Source organism: Equus przewalskii, chromosome 18 (genome assembly GCF_037783145.1).
Source record: "Equus przewalskii isolate Varuska chromosome 18, EquPr2, whole genome shotgun sequence".
Classification (NCBI taxonomy): Eukaryota; Metazoa; Chordata; class Mammalia; order Perissodactyla; family Equidae; genus Equus; species Equus przewalskii.
The window spans coordinates 18,802,508-18,829,504 of record NC_091848.1 but is presented as its reverse complement, the minus strand read 5'-3'; the positions used below and the strand labels follow the sequence as shown (position 1 = coordinate 18,829,504).

The following is a 26,997-nucleotide window of genomic DNA, read 5'->3' as shown; positions in this document are numbered from 1 at the left end:
CTCAAAAAGCCTTCTGAAAATACATTCTCATCATATTTTAGACAACATAATGTTCTATCTCCTATATCTAGAAAGTTCAAACTGGACCAACCACCTATGAAGGAAAAAACTCATTTTATTATACCTTGATACCTTTGTGGTTCTATTCAATATTTTCTCAACTGAGAATACTCAGTACCTTGTATTGATCATCATTTCATATTTATCGAGCGCCAGTGCGCAAGATGCTGCACAGAAGACATGATGAAAACTAAATTGGCAAAGTGGTCTAGAGGATAGCGCAGTTATCCAGGGAATCTGGGCATCTTTCTAGAAGTGGAAGCATTTCCATCATCAGGGTTCCAAACATAAATTACTTGTGTCGATGTCTTGAGATTATACAAGAGGAAAGAAGCGGAGGATCTGGAAGAAAGCTTTGTAAATAGCTGTCTAGAACATCTCAGTTGAGGAATAGTCTACAAAATACCTGACCAATACTCCCCAAAATGGTTAAGATCTTCAAAAGCCAGGAAAATCTGAGAAAGTGTCACAGCCAAGAGGAGACTCAGGAGATATGGCTAATGAATGCACTGTAGTATCCTGGATGGGATTCTGGAAGGGAAAAAGGACATTAAGAAAAACTTAAGAAACTTTGAATAAAGTGTGGACTTTAGCTAAATGTAATGTATCAATGGGGTGGGCCTGGTGGCATAATGGTTAGGGATGCTTGCTCCACTTTGGTGGCCCTGGGTTCGCAGGTTCGGATCCCAGGTGCAGACCTAGCACCGCTCATCACGCCACAGTGTGGCGACATCCCACATGAAATAGAAGACGATTGACACAAATATTAGCTCAGCAACAATCTTTCTCAAGTAAAAAGAGGAAGGTCAGCAACAGATGTTAGCTCAGGGTTAATCTTCCTCACACACACACAAAAAGTAATGCATCAACATTGGTTCAAATATGCCATACTAATGTCAGACTCTAATAATAGGGAAAACTGGGCAATGTATTTATAGGAACCCCTGTACTATTGTTTCATTTTTTTCTGTATTTTTCTAAAACTACTCCAAAATAAAATTTATTTTAAAAAATAAAAAGGAAGTTGGCTGTGGCAAAAAAAAAAAAAAAAAAAAAAAAAAAAAAACAGCCTAAGAGGCGGGTATGAAAAGAAAGTAGAAATTAGCCAAAAGTAAGAGTTTTCAACTCAGTGGAGATGGAGTGAAGCGATGGGTAAAAAAAAAAGTCAAAATTCATCTCTAAATGCCAAGGAGAACTGGTTGGAACAATGTGTTAAGAATAGCTGGGAGATATTCATAAGCACAATTAGCACCTTGACTGACTGGGAGCCAAAAATAAGGCAGCTGTAGGAGAGCAAGCAGGCCAGGGTCATAAACAGGTCCCTCGATGGCATCCAAAAGGAGGCAAGGCGACCAACGAGAGGAAAGGGTTAGGTCAACAGAGCCCAGGTTGGTAACAAGAACGCCTACCTTATGATCTCCCCAGTGTTTCTAATTAGGAGGAGGAACTGAATTTCTTTCTCTATAAAACTGTCATGTTGACATTTTTGTCACTTTTGTAAAGGTTTTTTCTTTCTAGAGACAGGCAGCCCAGGCTTCTCACTCCCTCGAATATGGCCTCGTAGGAAAGGACCTGAAAACAACGCCTCTCCAGGCTGGGGCTGACCAGCCTTCCCTTTCAGCAGCAGATTCTTTATTTGGAGGGACTGAATCATCATCCATTTCTCACTTTTCTCACCAGCCGAGTATTTTTAACTTACTGTCAGCAATGAAGTGAACAGAGAGCCTATAAGGAAAACGATAGTCCATTTTTCACTTTTCTGCTTTTGGCTGCTGAATCCAGGAATGCGTTACAGCAAAAGAAGGGTCTTCTATGTAAAAATAATTTGGTTTAACATTTTTCTTCATTTCGTCAAATGCCCAAAGCAAGTCTCTGCTACCTAAACAGGGACCACTCCTTACCTGGAGGCAGCCTCTCTGTACTACCCTAAGTACAGAAACTGTGTGCCACAGCCTTGAGCTCCCCAGTGGTCACCAGGAATAGAAAGGTCGTAGAGACGCATCCCGCTCCTATACCAGAAGGGCCTGAGCCAGAAGGTGAGGCTCTGTGGGCTTGTTGTACTAGACCTCAAAGATCTGGGATGGGAAAGAGACGAAGCTTGAACTGCTGATTCAGAGCCGCTGGACACATGGATACTCAACTTCATGAAAACAGTTTGTTCCAACATGGAAAAGAAACTGTCAGGGGTCCCTTAGATTCTTAGGTCTAAACTGAGAAAACAGAAGTAGGGAGGTCAAAGCAATTGATTGAATAAGAGGAGAGTGGCATTTTCTCATCTGAGTAAGTGGGTAAAATGTCAATTAAAAACATTTAAGCAAGATTTTTGTTTCTCCTTTTTTTTGTTTATTTGCATGATAGATAGAGAATGGATTTCACAATCAGGGACAGAAAAGAATATGGCAATGACTGAATACTGCAGAATGATGAAATTCAGATAATGTCGTTCTGTGTAGTGCAGTGAAAAACAGAAGGAATAAATTATGCCTTGGAAGAGGAACGCCAGGGGAAATACCAAACCAATTAAGATAATGATGAGCAGATATGCTGACTGAGCTCATACTCCATGCCCAGAACTATGGGCACCAAGGACAGAGGAGGGAAGTGAGGGTGAGAAAGGGTCACCTAAAAGAAGAGGTGATCAGAGTGACGGGCTAAAGGCAGAAAGGCTTGAAGACAAGCCCTGGGGAAGGTCTGACAATGGAGGCAAGTGATAGTCAGTGCAGAGGGAAATGGTGCAACCTGAGCTATGCGAGTTTGAAGACGAGCCCAAAGTATCTGGTCTGTCCTCAGTCTTTGGAGACGTATTGGATGGCAAAACCAAACTCAAGTCTATAAAAGGAAAGTAAATAATTATAGTAAAGACTTATATATAGCAATTGCTACATGCCAGACACATGTAAATGTACCGACTCAATGCTTACAAGAATCCTCTGAGGTAGGGACTTGATCGTCCCTATTTTATAGGTGAGGAGACTGAGGCACAAAGCAGTCAGGGGACTTGCCCAAGTTTACACAGGGGATGCTAACAGCCATCATATGCTGATTCACATCACACGGAAGCTGCTGCCACCAGGAAAGAATGTGCATTCAGCTCAGAACTGTGTCGTGATCAAAAATAATTGTTTTAAAGTGAACTGTTTGGGACCATGTTGCTTTTCCATATTTGTCCTTTCACTCAACAATGCCACAAATATCTGTTGAATACATACTATGCATCATGCACTACGCAGGATTGGAGGATATAAAACACTAAAAAATCCACATCTCCCTGAGCGTACATTCTGGGGAAGGGCAATAGACAAATAAAGTAAATAAGAGTAATGCATAGTATATTATATGGTAACATGTATGGTGGAGACAAAGCATGAAAAAAGAACAGAGTGGCGGCTAAAATTTGCAATAGTGTGGTCATAGGTCTCACTGAGACATAAAGGAGGTGAAGGAGCAAGCCACACAGATATTTTGGGGGGAAAGCATTTCAAGCAGAAGGAACAGCAAGCGTAAATAACCTCAGGCAAGAATGGGACAAAACGTCTGTGGGGTTTTTGTGGCCAGAATGGATTTATCTTTAAGTCCCTTGGCTAAGCCTCAAAATGTTTTTTTGCTCCACACATGAGTACAAGCAGTCTCTGAATTACATGCACTTCACATATCACTCCTCTGCCTGGAAGGATTTCCCTTTGTATATCACCCTTCCAGAAATAACTCGAAGGCTAACGACTCCTCCCAGATTCTTCCTTCATCTCTTGCTAGAAGTAGTACATGCCTTTTCCAAAAATCCTTAGGGTATTTGCCACTTCCCACCTTGCTTTTAATTAGCTACTTTTATGCCTTGTCTCCCTCTAAATTGTACCTTCATTGATGGCAGGAATTGGACCAGGTTCATTGTTTATTCTCTGCAGACTTCACCTTGCTCACAGTAAGTGTTCAATAAATATCTGTTGAGAAGGTTTGAGGGTGTATTTTCTATTCAATTAAGCTCCAAATTAGAATATCATTAACACAATCTATGTTTTATTAAAATGAGGAAACATTTTTAACCATACTTTCTTGAATTTCTAGCTGCTTAACGCTCACAAAGGTTTTCACCAAAATATGGCAACTCGTCAATATATAAAGTTTCAAGCTAATATTTTAAGCTCCAATGATCTTAAGGATTTTTCCCACACAAACATAAACAGAAAGGAAAAGATTAGGTTCAACAACTTTGCTGTATATAAGTAAAAATGGCAGATTGCAAATTTATCTTTGTTCATGTAGTCAAAAAATAAAAAAGAATAACATTAAGTATCTCATGTAGGTAAAACATTTAAAAACTAGGCTGAATTTCCATTTTTGCTCAATCTGGCATTGACCAGTGGTTTACACCCTATTATTTCCTGACTGAAAAATTCATTACATAAGATGTCTTTTTGTGAGGGAACTATAAACTCTGACAAGGGATTCTTAAGATATTACAGCTGATTAGTCACTACGACACAGCGTTCAAAAATCGAGATGTAGAGAGACAGAGTACTACAGAATTTAAAATAATTTGCTCTGAATTTCTCCTTCTTCGTCTGGTGTACAGAATGGTCTACAATGTCATGGAACTGATTTGAAATTGACCAGGCAGACATTTCAGCCTCCTTGGTTATTATTACTTCTAAAAGAATAGAAAATAAGTGGAAAAATCAATGAGAGAAGTAAACTTGTTTTGGGGAAACAAGCTCCTTATTTGGAATTGTTTCCTCCTTCTGTGCCTCTGTGGAGCGACTTTAGGTGACACCTGGCTGGGGTGTGTGGGCCTCTATGAAAGAGACTCACCTGGGGAACCTGGCCCTTGGCTTGAGGAAGGCTGGTCTACAGACCCCCGTCTAGTGTCCAACTTGACAGCAGATGAGCTACTGCTGATGCTAGGACTGGACAGCTCGGAAGGCTGCTGCTCACTGACCCACAGATTCACCAGGACTTTGTAGCTTTTGCAGAAGGGCTGAGAGGGAAAAGCAGCAGCAAAATTCTAGCCTCAGACCCTAGAAATTGCGCAGCCCCAAGGAAACACACTTTAATACTCTCTGGATCATCCTGAGTTTCAAAATATGAGCCTCTTTGAGTAGAAACTATTTCCTCTTTTCCTCTTCTCTTTTCCTAACTCAGGATTATCCTTCCTTCCAAATCATAGCAGCATCACTTCCTCAATTGTCTTGGAAACAATTTTTTGCCCAAAGCCAATTCTAGCTGTCATTCTCACCACCCACAATCATGGAGCACCTACCATGTGACTCCCTGTGCCAGGTTTGGAAGACAGAATGCTGAGCAGACAGACATGGTCCTCATATTCATTAAGTATAGAAGGAAAGAATGAGGGCCCTGAGTGTAGGGAACGATGACCCTTGATCAACTTCCTGATACAAAATGGCATGTTTAAGAACATATCACACATTGAAGGACCTTGGTGAGCATGGCTAGAAAGAGGAGTCCTCAGGGAGAGGCATGTCTATGTCAGAATCACAAGAGGAGGTTTGTCAAGCTCCATGAGCCCAACAGCCCCCACCCCTCCCACCTCCACCCTAATTCCAGTGCTAACCTCACCACATCCTCTCCTGCCTGAGATAATGGCAACATTTGTATTTTCCCTTCTCAGCAATCCTATTTTTCCCCTGCAGTCTATAGGGGGTAAGTGGAGCTGAGAGTGCGAAAAATAGAGTACATTTTTGGCTTTGCATTTCCAAAATTGATTCGTGACATTAGCAGAGGCAGGCCCTTAAGGAGGGGAAAAAAAAAAAGCTTTTGGAGATTCTGAAGATTTGGCTTTGAATATCAAAAGCTAAATCCTGCGGGACTCAGAACAAAGCATTCATGGAGTGGGAAATCTTTAAGAGGGAACTGGATGTCCGAAGAGCATTTTTCCCACCACTTGGATAAAAGACAAGTTTGAAGGGCTCACAGGCTGTGAGGACCTGAAGGGTGGCTTGGCACGTTGCCCCCCTCTGGATTGAAACTGGAGGACCACAGTTGTGTCCACACCAGGAGTCAGGGTGAGAGTGGGGGATCTCAGAGCAGAAGAGGCTCTGAGATTTCCTGGCTTCCCACAATGTGCCTTAAACACTTCACGGCTCACAGAAAAGTCCCGAGTCCAACATGATGCCAAGCTGCTTGTTCAAAGGACAGAAGGAAGAACGTAAGCAGCAGAGCCCCAGGGCAGTCCCCAACGTGGTGGCTTCCACAGTGTGGTCCATGGAAAGTTCCTAAGGAGGTACACCGTCTCCTTTCCTCAAAGAAAACAGTCACAGAAGTGGCTGAGAAAAGGGGTGATTTCTCGTAGTTCTAGGGCAGAGGATATAGGTTGCATAAACCCTTCATTTGCTACAATAAATAATTCATAGCATTTTTTAACAGAGTTACTAATAGGAGTGAAACTAAATAATGGTTGTGTCCACACCAGAGAAGAAAATATCGCATGTCTACTTGCTGTGTTGGCCACAGGGAGATTGCAGAGCATAGCTCTTTGGGAACCCAAAGAACAAATGGAAGGAGACCCCACTGTGGGAACCAGAGAGACGAGAGGAGGCAGGGGAACCTGATGCCCTTTCCTCGTGCCATGCTAGTCTGCCGGAAATTCAGGGAAAGCAAAAAGAAAGGGGGGAAAATTCTAATTAGACTGAATTTGAAACCAAAAGAGACAAAGATTTAAACTAGAAGTGAATGTTGTTGAAGTGACAGCATAAAGTTTTCCATTAAAAGCAGAAATAGGGACTAGAGCATTAAGTTGAGTTATAAACAAAGGAAGTTTCAGCTTTGCCCATCCAAGCTTGCGGACTATTGTTACTTATAAAACTCATACCTTTTATAACTGGCACCAAAGAACAGATACTCCCAAAGGAAATTTATTAACAGTGCATGGCAGGTTCAGACCGAATTCTAAGAGACACACCATAAATCCAAATTATCTTCCTTCTTGACACTTCTTTGGAAAAATCACGGTAAATTTATGTACAAAGAGAGCAATGGACAACCCACTCAAGCAGTTCATAATAAGAAACTAGAGGGGCTGGCCTGGTGGTGCAGTGGTTAAGTTCGCAGGTTCCGCTTTCGCAGCCCGGGGTTTTCCTGTTCAGATCGCAGGTGCGGACCTACACACTGCTTGTCAAGCCATGCTGTGGCAGGCGTCCCACATACAAAGTGGAGGAAGATGGACATGGATGTTAGCTCAGGGCCAGTCTTCCTCAGCAAAAAGAGGAGGATTGGTGGCAGACGTTAGCTCAGGGCTAATCTTCCTCAAAAATAAATAAATAAATAAATAGATAAATAAAAGAAACTAGAGTGATTAATTAATTCAGTCAAAATTCACTGCAGAATCTTTCTTACTGTAATTTTTTGTTACAAATGAATAATTCATAGCAATTTCTAGTAGAGTTACTAATAGGAATGTTAGAAACTATATAATAGTTGTGTCCATATTGGAAGAGGCAATGTCCTGTGTCTATTCACATGTTACCTGTGACACATGTCACAGGGAGCCTGTAGAAGGCAGTGGTCAGAGTGTGGGCTCTGGAGCCAGGGAGCCCGAGCTCCGATTCCTATTCTGCACGGACATGGACAACAACAGGTGTGCATCTCAGGTGCATTAATTGTGGTAAGTGGAAGAAGATGGACTCAAAAGGCTACATACTATATGATTCCATTTATATGACATTCTGGAAAAGGCAAGAATTATAGGAGCAAAAACAGATCTGTGGTTGCTGGACCTGGGGGCGGGAGTAGAGTTTGACTAGAAAGGGGCCTGGAGAATTTGCAGGGGGACGGTGATGGAACGCTTCTCTATCTATTTGGTACTTGTTGTTTGTTAAAACTCATAGAAATGTATACCAAAAAGAGCAAATTTTACTGGATGTAAATTAAAAAACATGTACTTTAAAAAAATCCTTGTTTTGCCACTTAACGACTGAATGATCTGTTCCGGTTACTAAATCTTTTTGTTCTTTAGTTTCCCTACCTCAAAGATAGGTAAAAGCACCTTCCTCATAGGAGTTTTAGTTGGATTAAATGAGTTTGTGTAAATAAGGCCCTTAGAACAGAGTCTGCCACACCTGAAGGCCTTAGGAAGTAATGGTCATCATCATCACCATCACCGCCATCATCATGGTCTATGCCAGGTGTAGTGGATTCTGTGATGCTCTGCCCAGATCCCCTCTTTGCCATGCACCCATCCCCTAGATGCTGGGAAGATTGCCTGCTGCACCCTCTCAGCTCCTTTCCTCAATAGCTGCTCTCCTATACAGGCCTGCCAGCCAGTCATTGGCTGGTGGTGGCCCCTAGGTATAACCTTCGGTTGACATAGAGATCCAAATGCCCAGCTTGTCAAAATTGAGGACAACCCTGAAGACCTATCCTAGCTCCAGAACTCCCTGTAGGCTTGGTTTTGGCCTCAACTGCAACCACATTGTGGGTCAAACACTGCTCATCTGTGACATCTTCTTCGTAGGCAGTAAAGAAAATAAATGTGCAGACTCTGCAGCCAGATCGCCTGGGTTCATTTCCTGACTTGGCTACGACCACGGGATCTTGGAAGTCACTTACCTCCTCCATGGCTAGGTTTCTTCGTGGGGTCCTGGCAGGGAGAAAATGACCTAATATCGGAGCATTCTGAACAGAACCCGGCACGCTGCAAATCTGAATTGCTAACTGCTGTTTTTACCTGGGTCACAGTGATCCAGCCTGCATCTGAATTTCTGTGACCATCATTATCTGATCATTCATTTTTGCTTAGCTTATTCCACAATATTATTTATATTTTTAATCTGTATTTATGTTTTTCTGTTGCTTCATCTCTACCAGAAGTGAATATTAATCTTACTTCTTTCAGTTTATAAAACAGGGATTCAGAGAAATTACATGATTTGCCCAAGATCACACAGCCAGACAGTGTTACGCCAATTTGTTCTCACAACTTGAGCTTTTCCCATTACACCACACCAGTTATACAAAGAGCTGTTGAAAAAGCTGCTCCTTCTACATATTTATTTATTTAAGTTTATGTGCTATGTAAAATATAGGTCTTAATAATGAGATAGTAATTATGTACAAGTTGAAAGAATATTAAAGGGTGACAGTCCAACACCTCTCCCTCATTCTAGAAGATTCTATATTTCTGACAAGACTTTGGTTGTCTGGCCTCTGAATATTCTCAGTGACAAGGAACTCACAGCTTCCTGAGGCAGCTTGGTTTTTGTGACGCTCTCTCCATCAGAAGGGAACTATGTTGAGCCACTTTTCCTAGCTATCACTTTCCCTCATTGGTCCTAGTTCTGCCTGTGGAGCCACACCAAATAAAATAAATCTTTCATCATATACTAGCCCTCCAGATACTTCAAAACAGTTATTATATTCCCATTCTTGTTTCCAAGCTAAATAATGCAGATGTCTTCCACCAACTCTCGCATCACAAAGCTTTCAGTCACCTCTCCTTCCTGTGTACATTCCTCTGGACATACTCCAGTTTACGAGCATCCTGAAATGTAATACCTGAATCTAAACACAGATTCCCATCTCTGAATTGAGCAAGTCAGGAAAAAAATGAAACTAAAACCTTCATTGATGTAAATACTATGCTTTCATTAATTCGGCCAAGAAATCCTACCTTTTTTGGAAGTCATGTCACCCTAGGGACTCATATGGAACTTACTCTCAACTGGACTCACCAAATATTTGTTCTAAATCTCCTTCTCCATTTCCACCATATCCTATCATTATGCTCTTTCATTATAATTATCCCTATTCTACTGTTTTACATATAGTTCCAGCTCAAGAATTAAAAGTATTGAACATTACACTAAGGGCCACAAAGGGCCTTTGGGTAGAATTCACAGGATCTTCTTCAGACCAGGCCTGAGGACTGTGAACTACCCAGAGAGAAGACACAGCCTGTGCACAGAGTCTAATGAGAACAGGGCACATCTGAAAAACTAAAACAAATCTGTATGCTGGAAGGAAAAAGTGCAGGGGGAGAGGAGCGAAGAAGTTCGAAGCTAGAAAGTGATAAAAGGGGCTAGACCTTGAAGTGATGTTAGGGAATTTGGACTGCATTCTGGGGGCAATGGGGAGCCATTGACAGATGTTAACTTAAGAGTGACACAATTGAATTTGCATTTGACAAAGATCATAGGTGAAGCCTGTTTTGGGGACTCCTGCCATGACAGGGAAGTGGGAATCGTTGACCTCACTGGTCTTTTCCAATGCAAAGAGTCTATAGTTCCATTGCTTGGCCAAGCAAGAAACCCAAAGCAAGATTAGCTTCTCCTGGGAAGATTTGCACTTTCCCTTTCCTCATAAAATTGTCTAGACTGATCACTCCCGCTGGATGTGCACGTATGCATGTGTGTGTGTATTTGGGGGTGAGGAGGGTTAGTGTAGCCAACATCACAGTATCCTAGCACCCTTGTGTGTCACGGTAGAATAGATTCTCACTGTCACTGACGTTCTTGTTGCTCAACAAGCCAGGCTGGCAAGAAGTGAAACCATCAGTGAGCTTAATTCATAAACTGCGAAACACACAAGCCGCGACTACCAATATCAAAAGAATCAAGGAAGTGACAAAAGGCTGACAGAGACTTGATTAAAATTTCATTTTTACCAAGCATCATGGTGTCAAAAAAATGTAAGAGATGATTAGGTGGTAAATTCAGGATTTCTTATGTCACTTGTTAAGAAAAGTTATGCATAACTTGTAAACAAGATCAAGAAGATGAGTGCACATTGTTTCAATGTCCCTCTGAAACAGTGCTGAACAGTCCAACTCAAGGATTACTGAATTTTCTAAAATAATCTACCAGTGCTTGCCTTTGCTATTTAAAATCTAAATTAAAGGCTCAAGCCTCTGTGAAGTTACGTGTTATCTTGTAGACTTGTGTCTGGTACAGAAACAGTATTTTCTGTCCAAGAGAAAAAATAACCCCAAATGTTAAGGTTTAGCGTACTGTTGGAGATTAACCAGTTCGCGCCTCGTGTGGCAATCTAATTAAGCATTCCCTGATTGCATTGCCTTTAAATACCCAGCTCCTCCGATGCTTTTTGAATCAGCTTTCTGATTTTATTGTTTTCCTCATTAACTAATGAGTTGGATAACATCTTTGGCATGCGTTCATTCTAGATTGGTATGAAAGGCATGTTTTAGCTTTTTAAAAATTATACTTTGACATTCTTAGCACTAAATAATTTAGTATAATTCTTCACTGTACCTGCTCTTGCTGCTGGATTTTAAGGTCCCAGTGTTAGGGAGTGATCTTTTTTCATAGCGGGTCTTTTGACAACACGTATGAACAAATATTTATAGCTGGGGCAGAAGGAAAGCAAATATGTATCTTTTCCTTTTGACCACTTCCCTCCTCCATTTTTACAGCTGAAAATTCTCCCAAGGCAAAAAAATATTTCATAGAGACATCTTCCAAGTTGTGAGGGAATTCTTGTCCATTTCAACAATTGGAATATACCTTTGAAACCAAATCAGAATGCCCCTTACTGCTTTATCGGTGTGTTGGGGTCAGAGTCGCCCCTCGTGTTCAGTCCCACAATCTTATACCTACAGGTGTCTTACCCTGTGCAACAAACATGCCTGCAAGCAGGTGCTGGTATAAGACTGTTAGTTCAGTGGGGGTTTCTTACAGATACATGAAAACCAACAAGAAAAATAAAAGACTGAATTGCGGAAAATTTTCTCAAAACCTAACTTAATAGCCAAAAAAACCCAAAGCTGTTGCTTCATTTCCTATGGAGATTTATTATGCTTTCCAATGAAAATAAATAGTGGTATATATATTTATGACTATCACCTGAATTTCTCATCCACTTCGAGCCTGCTGTTTCTCTGCCATGTAAAAAAAAAAGATTCTATCCCCTAACCACCATATAAAAAACACAGAGAGGAAATGAGCAACCCTGGTTCATTACTATCATGCTAATTCACAGATAATTGCCCTGTTTGTCTAACATCATTTAGAATCACTTCATCTTAAAGTTTGTTATCTGGGTTCATGGGGCTTTTTAAAAATACAATATTGGTTTTAATAACCCATATTTGCAATGATTTTGATTGTTAGCATACATTTCATCTCCTTTTATGCCGGAAGCATTTCCTGTTTCAAAACCATTCAGCCAGTAAGTATTACACTATTCTTATTCTGGCTTTTACGGGATCTGACAACTTGAGCCGCCACGGTCAAGGTACATTATGACACAAAGTGGGGTTCTCAACCATGGGATGTACGGAGACTGCCGGTAATATCGCAGTGGGAATCTTTTGTATTAAGTTGGTTTCTGAAAATATCCCTGACAGATACTGCTAGGCCAAGGAGCCTCCTACAACTGCAGCTCTAGACAAATCCAGAATGTTTGTTCTCCTCCCACAGGTGTCTGAGTTCCTGTGACAGCGCCCACAGAGGGGTGCCAGGCACTGGCACTGCTCCTGGTGGCCGTGCGCAGTGGGACGGGAGGCCATGGAGGTGACTGGGCTTTGCAACTGCAGAGCCAGAATCATCCCTGTGGAGAGCCTGGGACCCAGTGCCCCTCACCTCACAGCCCAGGGACTGCGCCGGTCACAGAGGAAGAAGCCTGACATTTAGCAAATGAGCTGTCGGAAAATCACTTGAATTCTGAGGAGCAGTTTCCTCTCCTCTCGATTTTCCATGCTCTCATTTATTTACTTCATTCCTTCAGCCCTACCTCGTTTCAAAGATGACTGGAGGAGGCTTGCACCGACTTCAGCAGTTTTCCACGGAGCATGCACCCAGGAACCAATTTGCTTTGCACTGTTCCAGGGCTGTTTTTAGTTTCCAAACAATTAAGCAGGAGCTCTCCCAGGCTGTGCTTGCACCCCCAGCAACCATCTCCCCACAGGGAGAGCGGGAGGGAGCATGAAGAAGGAGAAAGCCAGGGAAAACTTTCCACGCCCCAGAGAACAGCTTTATCTCAGCTGAGATGGAACAGGGAGGGGCTCAAAGAAGCACAGGCCTTGTAACTCACTTGCCCCCTCAGCCCATTTGGAAGGAAAGGCTGTGGACCCCACTTCTTTCTGGAGCAGCTAGTTATTTTTTTAAATCAAATAGGAGAGGAGCAGAAGGTGGTCAAAGCGAGCAGCATATCCAGCCGCAAGTACTGACGACACTGGTGGAAAAGGGTTACTATTTCCTGTGCATGAGTCTAAAGGGAGCAAATTGCCCACTCAGAGAGCACAGGATGCAACGTACCAATAGAATGTAATTTGGGTCAATATGTGTCATAAACCTAGGGGGGAGTGGCTGGGGGAAGGGCTGTTCTGAAGCTGCAGAAAGGAGGATTTTGTTAATCCAGCCAGTGTTTATCAAGCAGTTCTATGTGCTCGGAGCACAGAACACAAAATAACGTGGCCTGGTCCCTGCCTTTGAAGTGCTCACCATCTAATAGATACGTCCCCGGAATAGAACTGCATTGAACTTGGGCTTGGGTTCTAGAGTCAGCTCTTAAGACAAAAATTGAAACAAATCCTGTGCAAAATTTCTCTTGAAAATCCTTCAAGAAAGGGCTGGGTTTTCCTCCAGTGTTAGAAATGATTATTCTTCAACTGGGTCCCTGGTGAACTAGTTAGTTGTCTTGTGTTCAGGTTCATATTATGTGAAAAAGTAAAATATTTAAACACTAGAGTCCTCTTCAGCATGGAAAGATACCCACCAATGAAAGGCTTAGAAACGGATCGGCTAACACAGCATGAGACGTATGTCTCCCAACTTTAATTCACTCCTTTTTCAATAGAGTCATCTCCTTGTTTCTTGCTTTCCCTTTATCTTGGTCTTTCAATCCAGCTCTCTCTCCTTGCCTTCTTCACAGCACCTGCCCCCTTTGTCATTGGTTTAAAGCTCAAATTGTGTAAGTTAAACGCATATAAGGTGCAACGATTCTGGGCTTCACTTCAAGCAATGTGATTAAGTTTATGACAGAATGAAGGTTGAACCAAAATATTGTGGAAGATGGTTTTAACGGCATATCCAAGAGTTAACCTGCTCTGGATTAACGAGTTTAGGTATCTTAATTCCAAAGGAATACTATGATTGAGAATGACCAAGAACCTGCCTAACTCACGCATCACCAGAGAGGCTGTCAAGGCCTTGCTGACGGTTCCTCACCCTCTGCATGTTCACAAGTTTGGACCCCATCACCAGGCAGTTGTGGCAGCCCACAGCATCACCACCATTGTGTGTTGGGAATACTAGCATAATGAGTCTTCAGTTATTATAATGCCATGTTTGAAAAAATCATATGTTAATTTTTAAAATCCTTATGGAATAATTCCAAAATTTGCATGCTTTTGATCTCCTTTCTTTAAAACCTACAGTGTTATTAAAACCCCCAAGGAAAGAGTAGAAAATTCTGCCTGGAGGGTAAAAGAAGCCTTCATAGAATACGCAGTCTTTGAACTTAGCCTTGAAGGAATGCGGTGGGGAGGGTTCCGGGTGGGCGGTGGAGCAAATCGCTACTGGTGGCAGGACTGGAACAACAGCACAGAGATGTTCTTTATTAAAGAAGCAAAATCACAAAGCAAAGGAAATCTGCCTTGACCACTCTCTTAGCTCCTCTCTGTCCTCACTTTGCTGGTCCCTAATCCCTCTTCTCACCTGCCAGAAGCACATATTTTCATTCCACGGCCTGTTCCAGGCAGGAGAAGCCCAAACATCACAGTCCGTACTATTTCATGTTCCTGGTTCACCTAGTAAACAGTAAAACCATGTTTTTGGTTATTTTAGCTAAGGTATTAAAATTGATAAGATCTTAATGCCTTCTCCTCTTCCATCAAACTTTCCCCAATCTGTTCTCTGCCAAATTACCCTTTCGTGTTTGTATCTCGTAGCACTTTGAAGCTCTAACACTTAAACACATGCTACACTTACTCGGAATGTGTTGGCCCTGGTTTGTCTCGCCCGCCAGGTACAAGTTCCCTTAGGCAGGAGGGATACATTCCTGCTCGTATTCAACTGAGCTGAACAACCTTTTCACAAATAGAATCTGTCTGTGGGAAAGTAGAGAAGGAAGAATGAGGAGATGCATTGTTCTTATTAATAAGTGATGACATGAAGAAAATATTGGCTTTAGAAGCTGACTCTTTCACCAACTTTGTGCTGTCCATGTCTTAAATATCCTCTGTTTTCATTTTCAGAAATGTTATCTTGGTAAACATGGAAGTGTTTATTGCTTCAAATGTAGCACCTGCTCAAAATGCGTGGCTCCACTTTGTAAAGCCTTTCGGTTCTCTAACATCTCACTCTGAGCAAAACTGACGGAAATGATCGTTCAAAAAATACAGAAGCTGCTTTAGACATCAAATAGTCTTTACTATGCAACATTGCAGTGATTTAAGTGCAAATCAATTTAGAACATATGGATCGATTTTCCCTTTAAAATGCATGAGAATCTGAAATGTTATGGGTCCTGTTATTGTACTATGACTTACCCATTGAAAACAAAGTGGCCAGACAAAAAGATGTTAACGTTTTCTATGCAAAACAAGATTCACTTGGTCTTAGCTATTTTTACCTAAAATATTTCTTAAGTTTCATCTTTAGTAACATAAAGTAATTGACTATCAAATTTGTTAGTCCATCCAATAAACCAGTATCGAGTGCCTTACATATAGCTTTATCATATATTATTCCTCAGCCTTCTTCTCTCCTAACCAGAAAGGATTAGCCTTTCTTATTAGCAAGCATTTTCATCTCTTTAAACGCTGTTCTTATTTCTTAATCAGGCTCGCCACACTTAAATTGTATAGGAAAGACTGATTCCAGAAGAGTGAACTGATTCTTCTTTTCCAGCAAAATCACTTTCTGAAACCAAGGACTTTCTCAGGATCTGTGAAGTCTCCAAGAAATTCATGGTCCCTAATTTGAGAAACCAATCCTAGAAATGACCGGCACATATTGTTAATGTAGAAAAAAGTTATAAATGCCTGTTCTGGCAAAGATGCAATGACGCTGGCCATCTCATTCATTGTTGGTGGCAGTTATAAACTATTAAATTCTTTGGAAAGAGACGCTGGATAACAAGACCCATAAAAATGTCTAATACAGCTATAGGTTCTGTTTCTCAGATGTAAAACTAACCTGAAAAATTTTTATAAGAATCATTGAAGTCAGAATTTACCATGGTGGGCCTTGGCTCTGCCCAGACAACAAAACCTTTCACTGGATTTTTACAGAATAATCATTTGGAGAGAAGTAGAGGCAATAGATTATTTTATTCAGCAGATAAAGATAAAGCTGTTCAAATATTATATTAGTAGCATTGATTATTTCCATTCAGCCTCATTCTCAAAAGGATTTGAGGTTGCTTTCAGAGATGTGTAAAGTGTGAAAGCATTTTTAAAAGTAAATAAGAAATCAGGATTAATGAAAAATAAGGATGGAGAACTAAGATAAAGCCAGAACCAAGTTGAAAACAACGTGGTAGAGACTTAAGAGTGGAACTGAGCTTCTTAGCAACCAAGCAAAAGGAGCAAATATTCACAGTCTTTGAGAGAAGCATCTACTTACTGGAAGAACCACAACCTTGCCTGATTCTGAGTCCAGAAGGAAGTTTGCCTGTGTTCCTACTGGAACAGAGACTGGACAACACTGCTGTAGCCACTTCTTCTGGCAATATCTGCCCCGATCACTGAGGGAGCAACAACTGCTGTGGGGCCCAGAAGCCTTGAAAATGCCCCCACCTTCGCTCAAAGGTTGAGAGACCCTGAGTAATGTCAGAACTTTGTGTTCCTCAGGAAATAAAGTGCCTTGTCTTTTCTCTGTCCCTTTGGTAGCCTAAAATTTCCATCTCATTGAGAGAAAAAGAAGTAATGTACTCTGCAGCCCAGACAATCTCGGCAGCCACAGGTCAGACTTCTGCACATTTAATGTTAAGAAGCTAAATTTGTAACCAATGAGGAATCTTATTCAAGGATTTGTTTCTGACTTTCAAATGGTAACTGGAAACATAAGCCTGGCTTGAGAAGAAGTTCTCAAGAGATGGTGGAAGTTTCAAAACAGTGAAATATGGAAAATACCTAGGAATAGGTGCTTAACTCAGTGTAGGTGCTCAGTAAGTAGTAAAATCAAGGTTTTCTAGAAGAGACTAAGACACACATAGGCTTTAATTGCAGTGAAAAAGACTTCATTATGAGTAACGATAGCCTTGTAGCTAAGTGAGGAGAGAGGAAGGAATGATGGATTCTGCCTGCTTAATCACCACTGTGCACCATGTGCCTCACACCGTTCCCGGCACACAGTAGGAGTTCAATAATTTTATTTTTTACTTTTCAGTCCCTTCATCCATCTTCCCCTAATGTTAACATCTTATATCACCATAATACAATTCTCAAAACCAGAAATCAATAAATCTTTTAAAACGAGTGTTGAATGTGTATTTTTAAATGATCAAAAATAAGGTTATTATCCATGTATCTGGGATACCTTTCAGGAAACATAAGAGGAAAAAGTCTCTTTGAATCTTACACTACTAAGTAACAGAATTCCAAAATTATTTTTGAGAGGAAGAAACAATCCTTTATTTAAAGCAGGGGCTTTCATACAGACCCCTGAGGCAGGCCTGGGTAACTACCATATGGAAAGTGTGGGGCTCTGCTCCTATTTGATTCTTTTGAGTCATCAGCATGGGCTCAAGATTCATGGTGAAGAAATGAACTTCAGCTTATTGAGCAAAGCAGGATTTACAACGACAAAATATATAGGTACAAATTATGTAGAACATGAGTTATTCTTTCCATTGTGAGAAAAGGGCATTTTTCACATCATAACTCTTTGTTATGAATATCTTTATATACTGCATAGACATGTATCACACCCCCACCAATTTCGTGAAGAGACAGTAAGTCAGGGAGTTACCTAATTTGTGTCAAAAACAAGAAAAAATGTGTCAACAACAGCATTTTTTTCTGTCCCAATGACGGGTTAGCACTCCAACTGTTGCTGATCCATTGGAATTTCCAGCTTCCTCTTTCACTGAAATGTTTTCTCTTTTCTGTTGAAGTAATAAATTGGAATCAGTAAGGCAGGTAAAGCATGACAATTCACGATAACAAACGGCAGCTGAAAATAACTGTCCGTGGTGCACTATGGATGTAGTAATATCCATCTATCTGGACTCAATAGGACCAGATTTTCTTTAACATTCATAATAATAATTAGAATGGAAAATCATAAGACTTTGACCATCACATAAAATAAATTATGCTCAGTTTAAATTTAGTGTTATATATTTTTAAGAATTTTTTGACCATGAATGAGATGAAGGGTAAACTAAACATTTTCCACCATTTCAGAGAAATTGATGTTTCATCTGTGTATCTTTTTTCTTCTCCCTTTTTGTTCCTCCTGCTCTTCATTTGCTTTCCTTTTCCTTCTCAAAGGTGATTTTCATTGCTCCCAATGCCCCAGAGCCTCTGTAGAGACACCTTGATTATTGCTGAAAACCCTGATAAACACCAGTCCACAGGTAACGTGCTCAGGAGAACTGAAGCAATGGAGATGTTCTCCACTGAGTCCAGCATAAGAGAATAAACACGCCCCAGGAAAAAGAAGAGCTGGGGCTAGCCTCCATTCTCACTCACCCACTGTGAAATTATGGGCAAGTGTTTAAATGTCTTGAGGTATTGGCTGCTTTTCCTGAAAAATAGGGCTAATGCTGTCTTCTCTGCCTATAGCTCATCTCTTGAGATCTTCACAATTATAATTAGAAAAGACTTTCCCCCTGCCCTGTTTTTTGCTCTGATCTTCGCCTCCCAAAGCTGCCCTGTGAAGCCAACAACCGATGAGTCCATGACCAATCCCCTCAGTCATCATCTGGCTAACCGTGTGTTTCCAGAAACATACTTTTCATTCAAAGACTGATTTAAAGAATGTCTACTAGTGACCCAGGTACATGGAATCCGTTTGCTTTGAATGACTCTTCAGTACTTCTCATCTTTCAAAAAAAATGATTAGAAACGTTTTTTTCTCTCAAAGATATTTTCTCCTTTACATAAATTCTGTCCCTCAATCAAATTTGAGCATCTTTAACATTCTGAAAGAAGATTTTTTTTTTATTATACTTTACACAGTTGCTACCCAAATATTAACATAAAATCATTCAAGGCAAACAGAAATTGAGCCTCTAACCCTTGCCAAATATTTACCAAGTGCTAATGCTGCTACGTGAAGATACTCAACAAATATGAAACATAGTTCCTGATTTCAAAAACTTTACAATTCACTTGTGGAGATAATATTCATTGGCTTTTGGGATGAAAGAGGAATACAAATTCATCATTTTATAGGTGGAAATAGGAAATAATTCACTGTCTAGAGAATAAAACAGAGAGGAGAGAAGGATGGTTTGACCACCAGCAAAATAAATTAAGTCCCTTCTCCACATTCTAGAATTGGCAAAAAAATACTGCCTTACATTTGGAAAACTACAAATAAGCATCGAACAGTGACATTATACTGCAAAGATCATCAGCAAATGACAATTGTAGAGCATCTTAGCATAAGGCTCAAGCTGGCTGGAGGGATCTAAAAAAAAGAAAAACAAGTTCCTCAGAGAGTGGGCCTGCTGCATGCCTTCCAGCTTTTGATGCATGTGATGGATAGAGGAAGGAGTGGAGCAGACACCCATGCAGAGGTGCCAAAGGAATCTTGGGTCAACACCTTCAGGCAAGTCCTATGACAACTGTGGAACTGTGACTGCTGGACTGTAAAATGACAGTCTCAAGATGATGTAGGAGTGGAGCTGTTGTTTTGTTTTTGAATTTTTTTTTAAATATGGCTGTCTATCAACCTGTAAGACAGCCAATTCATGATAGAGTTATGTGTTATATGGTATTTTCTGTTAATTAAACTTTTTTCTTATAACTTTGCTAAACTATGATTATGGTCTTTTTTTTTTAATATTCCCAGGAGTTGTGCAAAAGGAAAACTGTGCCACCTGAAAATTTCCCATGAAAGTAATTATCTGTTGATTGTACATGGATGGAAGAATACAAAGAATATTACTGCTGGAGGAGTGAAGAATGGCTGAAAAGACTCACAGATGAAAGAATATTGGAATGGGACATGACATGACGGGACACATTTGGATTATTAAAAAAAGAGAAAAACGTTCCAACTATGAGAAGATGAGAGGCCAAAACCCATGGAAAAAAATTAAGCATTAAACAAGTGGTAGCAGCTTTGAGTCCAATAAGTGTTGAGAGTATTTGGGGCCAGGGAGGGAGGCAGAGCATCCATTGGTGAAGAGCAATATTCAGTGCAGGTAGAATAGCCAACGATATATGGCCCAAGATGTTTATTGCTCACCTGCTAGTTGATGCTTGAAATTCCTTTGACTTTAATGTTTAGCGTTCTGCTTCAATGCTTGATTAAGCACATATTTGTGGGTTTCAGTGATGCAGCCATTCTTTTTCTTTCCACCAGACAGATAGGAGTAACGTCATCCTATTCATGAAGGGTACCATCAATCCAGTAACCAGAAGGTGTTCATTAGGGTCCACCTACATTTGGATATTTTGTTTGTAATTAATACCCTGTGATGGTTAATTTTATGTGTCACCTTAGCTAGGCCATGGAACCCAGATATTTGGTCAAACATCAGTCAGGATGTTGCGATGAAGGTTTTTTCAGGTGAGTTTAACATTTAAATCAGTAGACTTTGAATAAAGCTAGCTACTCTCCATAATGTGGGTGGGCCTCATCCAATCAGTTAAAAGTCTTAAGAGAAAAAGACCAAAATCCCCTGAGGAAGAAGAAATTCTGCCTCCAGACTGCCTTTAGAATCAAGCTACAACATCAATTCTTCCCTGAGTCTACAGGCTGCCAGTCTGCCCCGCTGGTTTCAGACTTGCCAGCCCCAAAATCACACGAGCCAATTCCTTAAAATAAGTATCTTTCAATAGATGGATAGAGAGAAAGAGAGAGATAAACAGATCATCTTGTATTGGCCCTGTTTCTCTAGAAAACCCTGACTAATGTACACATCTTCACAGGTTAGATTCATTAACTTGAAATAAAAAGGAATTTGAGTACAACAACCTCAGACATTCTGGGTAAAAAATGACTTTTTATTAAACAATTTAAGTGAAACCTACATAACTGATCCTAGGAACATTAAAAACTTGTGGACTAAGTTTTGAACTTAGGATCCTAGAAACGCAACCTCATGGTCTGGATTCATGATTACCTTCTTTCCTTGTTTTAAACGTTTTGTTTTATGGTCTCTCGTAGAGTGTCTGAAGTATGACCTGGTCCTCAGTTATTATATTTTTGTCAAGGTTTTGCTGCCTCTCTAGAAAGTCTTATGCACTCTCTCTGTACATACTCCCTTTCTTGACTGTTCTTTTCTTAAAAACGAGCACTCTGTAGTGAAAACAACAAGGACTTTGAGGTCATAAAGATGGGAGTTTTAATCCTGGATCCAAAGGAAACACCAGCTGTGTGATCTTGTCCAAGTTACTTAATCTCCCTATCCTCAGCTTCCTTCTCTCTCAGGACCTTCAGAGTCGGTGTGCAGAATAAATGAGGTAACGAATGCCCTGACGAGACTGTTTACATAGGGAGGGACTGATTGCCAAGAAAACTTGTATCTTTATGTAGCTTCTTGGTTTCCTTACTTTAAAAGTCACTGATAATAAGAATATCAAGAAAGAAGTAATTTAGGAAGTAAACGTCTCTGCTATATTTAGCAGCTGAAAAGAAAGCCAGTAGCACTATACTACTCAAGGTAGCCTAATTTCTATAACAAACAACCCTCAAATTACAGCAGCTTAACATACTGTTATTTCTTGCTCATCTCAGCCCAATGTGATGATGGGGGGGGCTCTGTTCCGCAGAGTCATTCATAACCCACGCACCTTCACTCTGGTGGTTTCTCTTCATATTGACCCTCAAACTTCTTTCTTTCAAGCTAGCTGATGAGAAAGAAAAACAGGGAAAAAAGAACGGTGATCACATACGGCAGCTTTTATAGGTCATTCCTAAAGTGGCACGTATCACTCCAGTTCTCATTCAATTGGCCAGAACTCCACTGCATAGCCTTACCCAGAAGATGAAGTGTTGCCATGTGCCCAGGGAGACGAAAACAAAGATGTTGATGAACTTGGGCACACATTTCTGTCTCAGGAGCCATAAAAACCTATTAGATTCATTTTTTCAAGTTTGTTCGCCCTTAACTGTTTACTTCCCATTGCTTGTGCATTTGCTCCAATCTGTTCTCAGACCTTTGCATCTTACATAAATTCCTAGGAACACATATGTTTTCTTCTCAGTGGAACTTAATAATGAGAAAGAGGTAGGCCGTAAGTCCCTTGGTATCTAAAGTAGGAAGAAAAGATAGCTGCTTAGAGGGAAGAGGAAAAAATAGGAAGGCTCAGAGTAGAAAAGAAAATTATAAATTTCTTATTACTCTAATGAGATCATTAAAAGTCTGTACAATCATAAAAACCAAGTGTTACAAACACTAACTTCTGTGGTGACCTTACCTTGTAAGACCCAGTGGTCCATAAATCCTCTGAGCTTTCTGAGTTCCACATTGAGAAACAGTAGTGCTGGCCAGAGCTTGCCAAACATCTAGAAAAATCAGTCTATCCATGGGCTAGAAATGTCGACAGCTAACGATGGCTGTGTTGAAGAGTGTTTTCTCCTTCATGGGCTGCTTCAAACTCCTGAGAGAGGTGGACTAGAAATAAACACGAGCCAGACTCCCCAGGTCATCACTTTCTTTTCTTTCTTCTGGATCTTACACACACTCTAAGTCCATGAAAAAGCCCAGATCGTCTACTGCACCTGCACTCTGTGCTCCATACCTGCCTGTCCAAGCAGAGACCCTTAGCTGATGCAAAGCCCCCACATGTGCAGAGAGTGGGCAGCACCCACATGCTACAACATTTGTCTCAAGGTGAGTGGACACCAAAAGGACTTCCCCGCAGTCCTCTTGCTAAACTATCAGCTTTCTACACATATGGCTACCATGCCAGAATGTTCTGGTATTAGGCGTGCGTCGGGGTAAGGCATTGGAGGCCTCTGGAAAAGTACAGCTATTAACTGACAGCGCTAAGAGTCAAAACCACTATCTGTGAAGCTAGCAACTTTAGATGTATTATGGGATTAATCCCACCACAACACTAGCAGTGTGACTGCCTCCACTTTAAAAATGAAAGCTGAGTTTTAGTGGGGTTAAGCAAACAGCTCAGGGCAGCATAGCTAAGAAAAGACAGAGCCAGGATTCAAACCTAATTCTGTCTGACTCCTCCTACGTGAAGCAATTATAGCTCACACTTGTGGAGGGCTTACCACATGCCCGTCATTGTTCTAAGCATTGCTTTTGTGTTAACTCATTTTATCCCCAGAACGATCCTACGAAGCTGATACTGTTATTACTGCCGACAGAGACGCTGGAGCGCAGAGCGAAGGGACTTGCTCCAACCCTACACAAAGGAAGTGGCAGAGTCGGGCCTGGAACCCAGGGCTCTCTGCCTCAAGACCGATCTACTCTTTTGTAAAAATTTTTATACTTTTTAATTATGAAAAAATTCAAAAATACTAAAAGCAGAAAGAGCATATACATCCATGCCATCACTTAGATTCAACAGTTATTAGTAGTTCACCATATTTGCTTCAAATTTTTTAATTGAAGTATTTTCAATTAAGTTACAGACATCATATTTCACTCCCTAATACTTCAGCATGCATCTCGAAATAAGGGATCTTTTTTACCTAATCACAATACCATTATCACATCTGACAAACTTATTAGTAATTCCATAGTACCATATTCAAAATTCCCCAGTTGTTTCAAAACCATCTTTTTTTACAGCTGGTTTGTTCTGATCAGTGTTCTTTGAAGGATCCTGGATGGCATTTGCCCATTATGTAACTCTAAAATATCTCCTCCCCACTCTCTTTTCGTGCCACAGCATTAATTGTTGAAAAGTCCAGACCAGTTGTCTACAGAATGATCTGCCTGCTGTATTTGTTGGTTATCTCTTCGTGGTGCTAGTTAAGTTGTTCCTCTAGCTTCTGGACTCCCTGTGAAGTAGAAGTCATATCTGAAGCTTGAATAGACTCACTGTTGGCAAGAATACTTCAGAGGTGATATTGCTACTTTATACTGCACCACATCTGGACCTTCACAATATCCGGTCATGCCATCAACAGAGACGTCAAGTAGACCCATGGAGTCAGGCTGATGACAACCAGATACCTCTACTGCAGAGCCATGTTCCTCCGCTTTCAATCAGCAAGCAGTCTGGCAAATTGCATGGGGATGGTCCCCATCAAACCTTCCTTCAGTGGTTTCAGCATCCATTGAAAATTCTGGCTTCCATTATCATCCCATCGAGGGCTGCAAAATGGGAACTTTCCAGCCATATTATTCCACCTGCATTCAGAGCTGACGTTCTTCTATACGGAAAAGTTTTCCTTCCTCAATCAGGACTATTTGATTATGCTGAAATACAATTTCTTCTAGAAAGACATGTTAAATATTTAGTTATTTTTATTTACCAATTATCAGAGTAAGGAATTGATGAGATAATCACCTCCAATGGTAGAAAATTTTATTTGGAGTTTTATTTGGGAGATTTTCTCCTTTTTGAGGGTAACTATGGACTTGTGGAGTTTTAGACATTTATAGTCAGTTTTTTTATGCTTAAATTGTCTCAGACTTGGCCATTACAGTAGTCTCCCTCTATCCACAACTTTACTTTCTCCGGTTTCAGTTACTCATGGTCAACCCCCATCTGAAACTATTAAATGTAAAACTCCAGAAATAAGCATTCGTAAGTTTTGAATTGTGCACCGTTCTGAGTAGCATGATGAAATCTCGTGCGGTCCTACTCTGTCCCACCTGGAATGTGAATCATCCTATCATCCAGTATACACTACCTGCCTCAGCTGCTAGTTAGGAAAAAACATGGTACATCTCGGGTTCGGTACTATCTGTAGTTTCAGACACCACTGGGGATCTTGGAATGTATTCCCTGTGGATAAGGGGGACCACTATATATACTCTCGGCTGTAATGCTGCTAAACCCGGATTAGGGCCTAGATTCAAATTCAGATTTCCCATGTAGTAAATGGATGGATCTTGTTCCTTTGTGTCTTTGTCTTTTCAGGAATGAAATCAGAATAAAAACCTGTATATAGGGCCAGCCCGGTGGCACAGTGGTTAAGTTCACATGTCCCACCTTAGTAGCCCAGGGTTCGCCGGTTCAGATTCCGGGTGTGGACATATGCACCACTTGTCAGGCCATGCTGTGGCAGGTGTCGCACATATAAAGCAGAGGAAGATGGGCACAGATATTATCTCAGGGCCAGTCTTCCTCAGCAAAAAGAGGAGGATTGGCAGCAGATGTTGGCTCAGGGCTAATCTTCCTGAAAAAACAAAAAAACAACAAAGCTGTATATAGCTTATAAGGTAGTAATTAAATGAGACAGGTCAGCTACTAGGCTGAGGAAACGGTGTGACATAAGAAAGAATGAATGCCATACATGTTATCTAATCCTATTTTTATACCCATAATGTCACCATCTAATACTAAGTCTGCACTAAGCAATAGACTAGGATCTGGGGACAGGGTGGTAAAGGGAAGAGCAAGAGTCATGAATGTCCTAGGGGGAGGGTTCTCCCCCAGGACAGTCACACCGTGGAGGGGGAGGGCTTTGTGGAAAGAAGGGAAAATGACAATTCCCTGAAAATAATTTTTTTGGCTTTGTTTCAGTTTCCCAGGTCCTACTGTGTTCACAGATGTCAAAAAGCATGCTGGTGAAACCAGAGCTGAGTGGTGAAACCAAACCTGTCAGAGAGGAGAGGTCAGGGCCATCTCGAGGCATCAGGGGCCTTGTCCATGTATCTCGCCAGCCACGCCCAGGCTAGGTGTGCGGCTGATGGACTAAGCTGCTTGGTTCCCACGAGCCTGTAAAGAGTTTCCAGGTGGGAGACAGGCTCAGTGTCGCCTTAAAAGGACAAAGTTTCTATGAAACACTAAAAATATGCCTTTTTCTATCAAAACCTCCCACATAGACCAAAAAGTATTTTTAAGTAAAAAATATAACTCAAAATTTTATTGAAGTGATGAAGATTATTTTAATCTAGTTTCTTTGAATTATACTCTAATAAGTACTGGTCTTACCCCCAAACCAAAATTAAGGGGAAAACACTTCACTTAATCTGGAACTTGAAAAATCTTGAAGCGTATATTATTTTCCTTCAATGCCACAATGTACATTTTATTCTGGGGCTATATTTCTGCTGTGAAGACATAGTAATCATCAAAGAAAAGAAAGCCGCTAGAAGACTTGGGAAGAGGGATTTCTTACAATGAAGAGCTGTTGCGCCTCCCCACCTGGCCTCTGCCCTTCAGAATACTTGCTAGGTCACCCAGGCCTCCCAAGACATGAACGGTGTGTTGTAATCAAGGAATCACACAGAGCCCATGGTCACCACTGAGCATGTGCATAAATATGGAGTGTGTGTGTATGGAGTGGGTGGTAGTGGGTACTTAGGTTTCAACTAAAAAATTTTGTTACCCTCAGAGAATTCACCAGGAACTGGCACTGAGATTCATAAAGATGACTGAAGTCAGTCAGTTCCTCCAAATTATCCTACCTCTCTCTTGGATGTGGCGCTCATGGCACCTGAAACTCCTAGTCATGTCTCTTCTTAATGTACTTTAAACCTTGCTTTATAATCACATTTGGTGACTAGTATGCCTCAGTAGAATGTTGAGTGACTTGAAAAATACTTGGCTCCCAGACAAGAAAAGTAAAACAAAGCTAAGTGTGTAATGTTTAACAAAGGAACATTCAGAATCCTCTTTCTGGCAAAATCAAAGCAGCAAAGAACACTCTCATCCTCCTCTCCCCCAAAAAGTGAGGAAAACATCCTGGAAAATAAATGCCAAGACCCAAC

At 40.9% G+C, this 26,997-nt stretch overlaps 1 long non-coding RNA gene across 2 annotated transcripts in view; it reads right to left on the bottom strand.

Annotated features, from left to right (window-relative positions):
• The window catches only part of LOC139076994 (uncharacterized), a 29,206-nt gene extending 12,268 nt beyond the window's left edge, over positions 1–16,938 (bottom strand). The window contains exons 1-2 of one of the 2 annotated variants that reach the window (XR_011529097.1): positions 16,593–16,938; positions 14,682–14,773 (exon numbers count right to left, since the gene is read on the bottom strand). This is a non-coding gene — a long non-coding RNA (uncharacterized lncRNA). Of the gene's footprint in view, positions 1–12,756; positions 13,232–14,681; positions 14,774–16,592 lie in introns of those variants that run through there. The other variant, XR_011529096.1, reaches the window with a different exon arrangement.
• Positions 16,939–26,997: the final 10,059 nt, after the last annotated feature.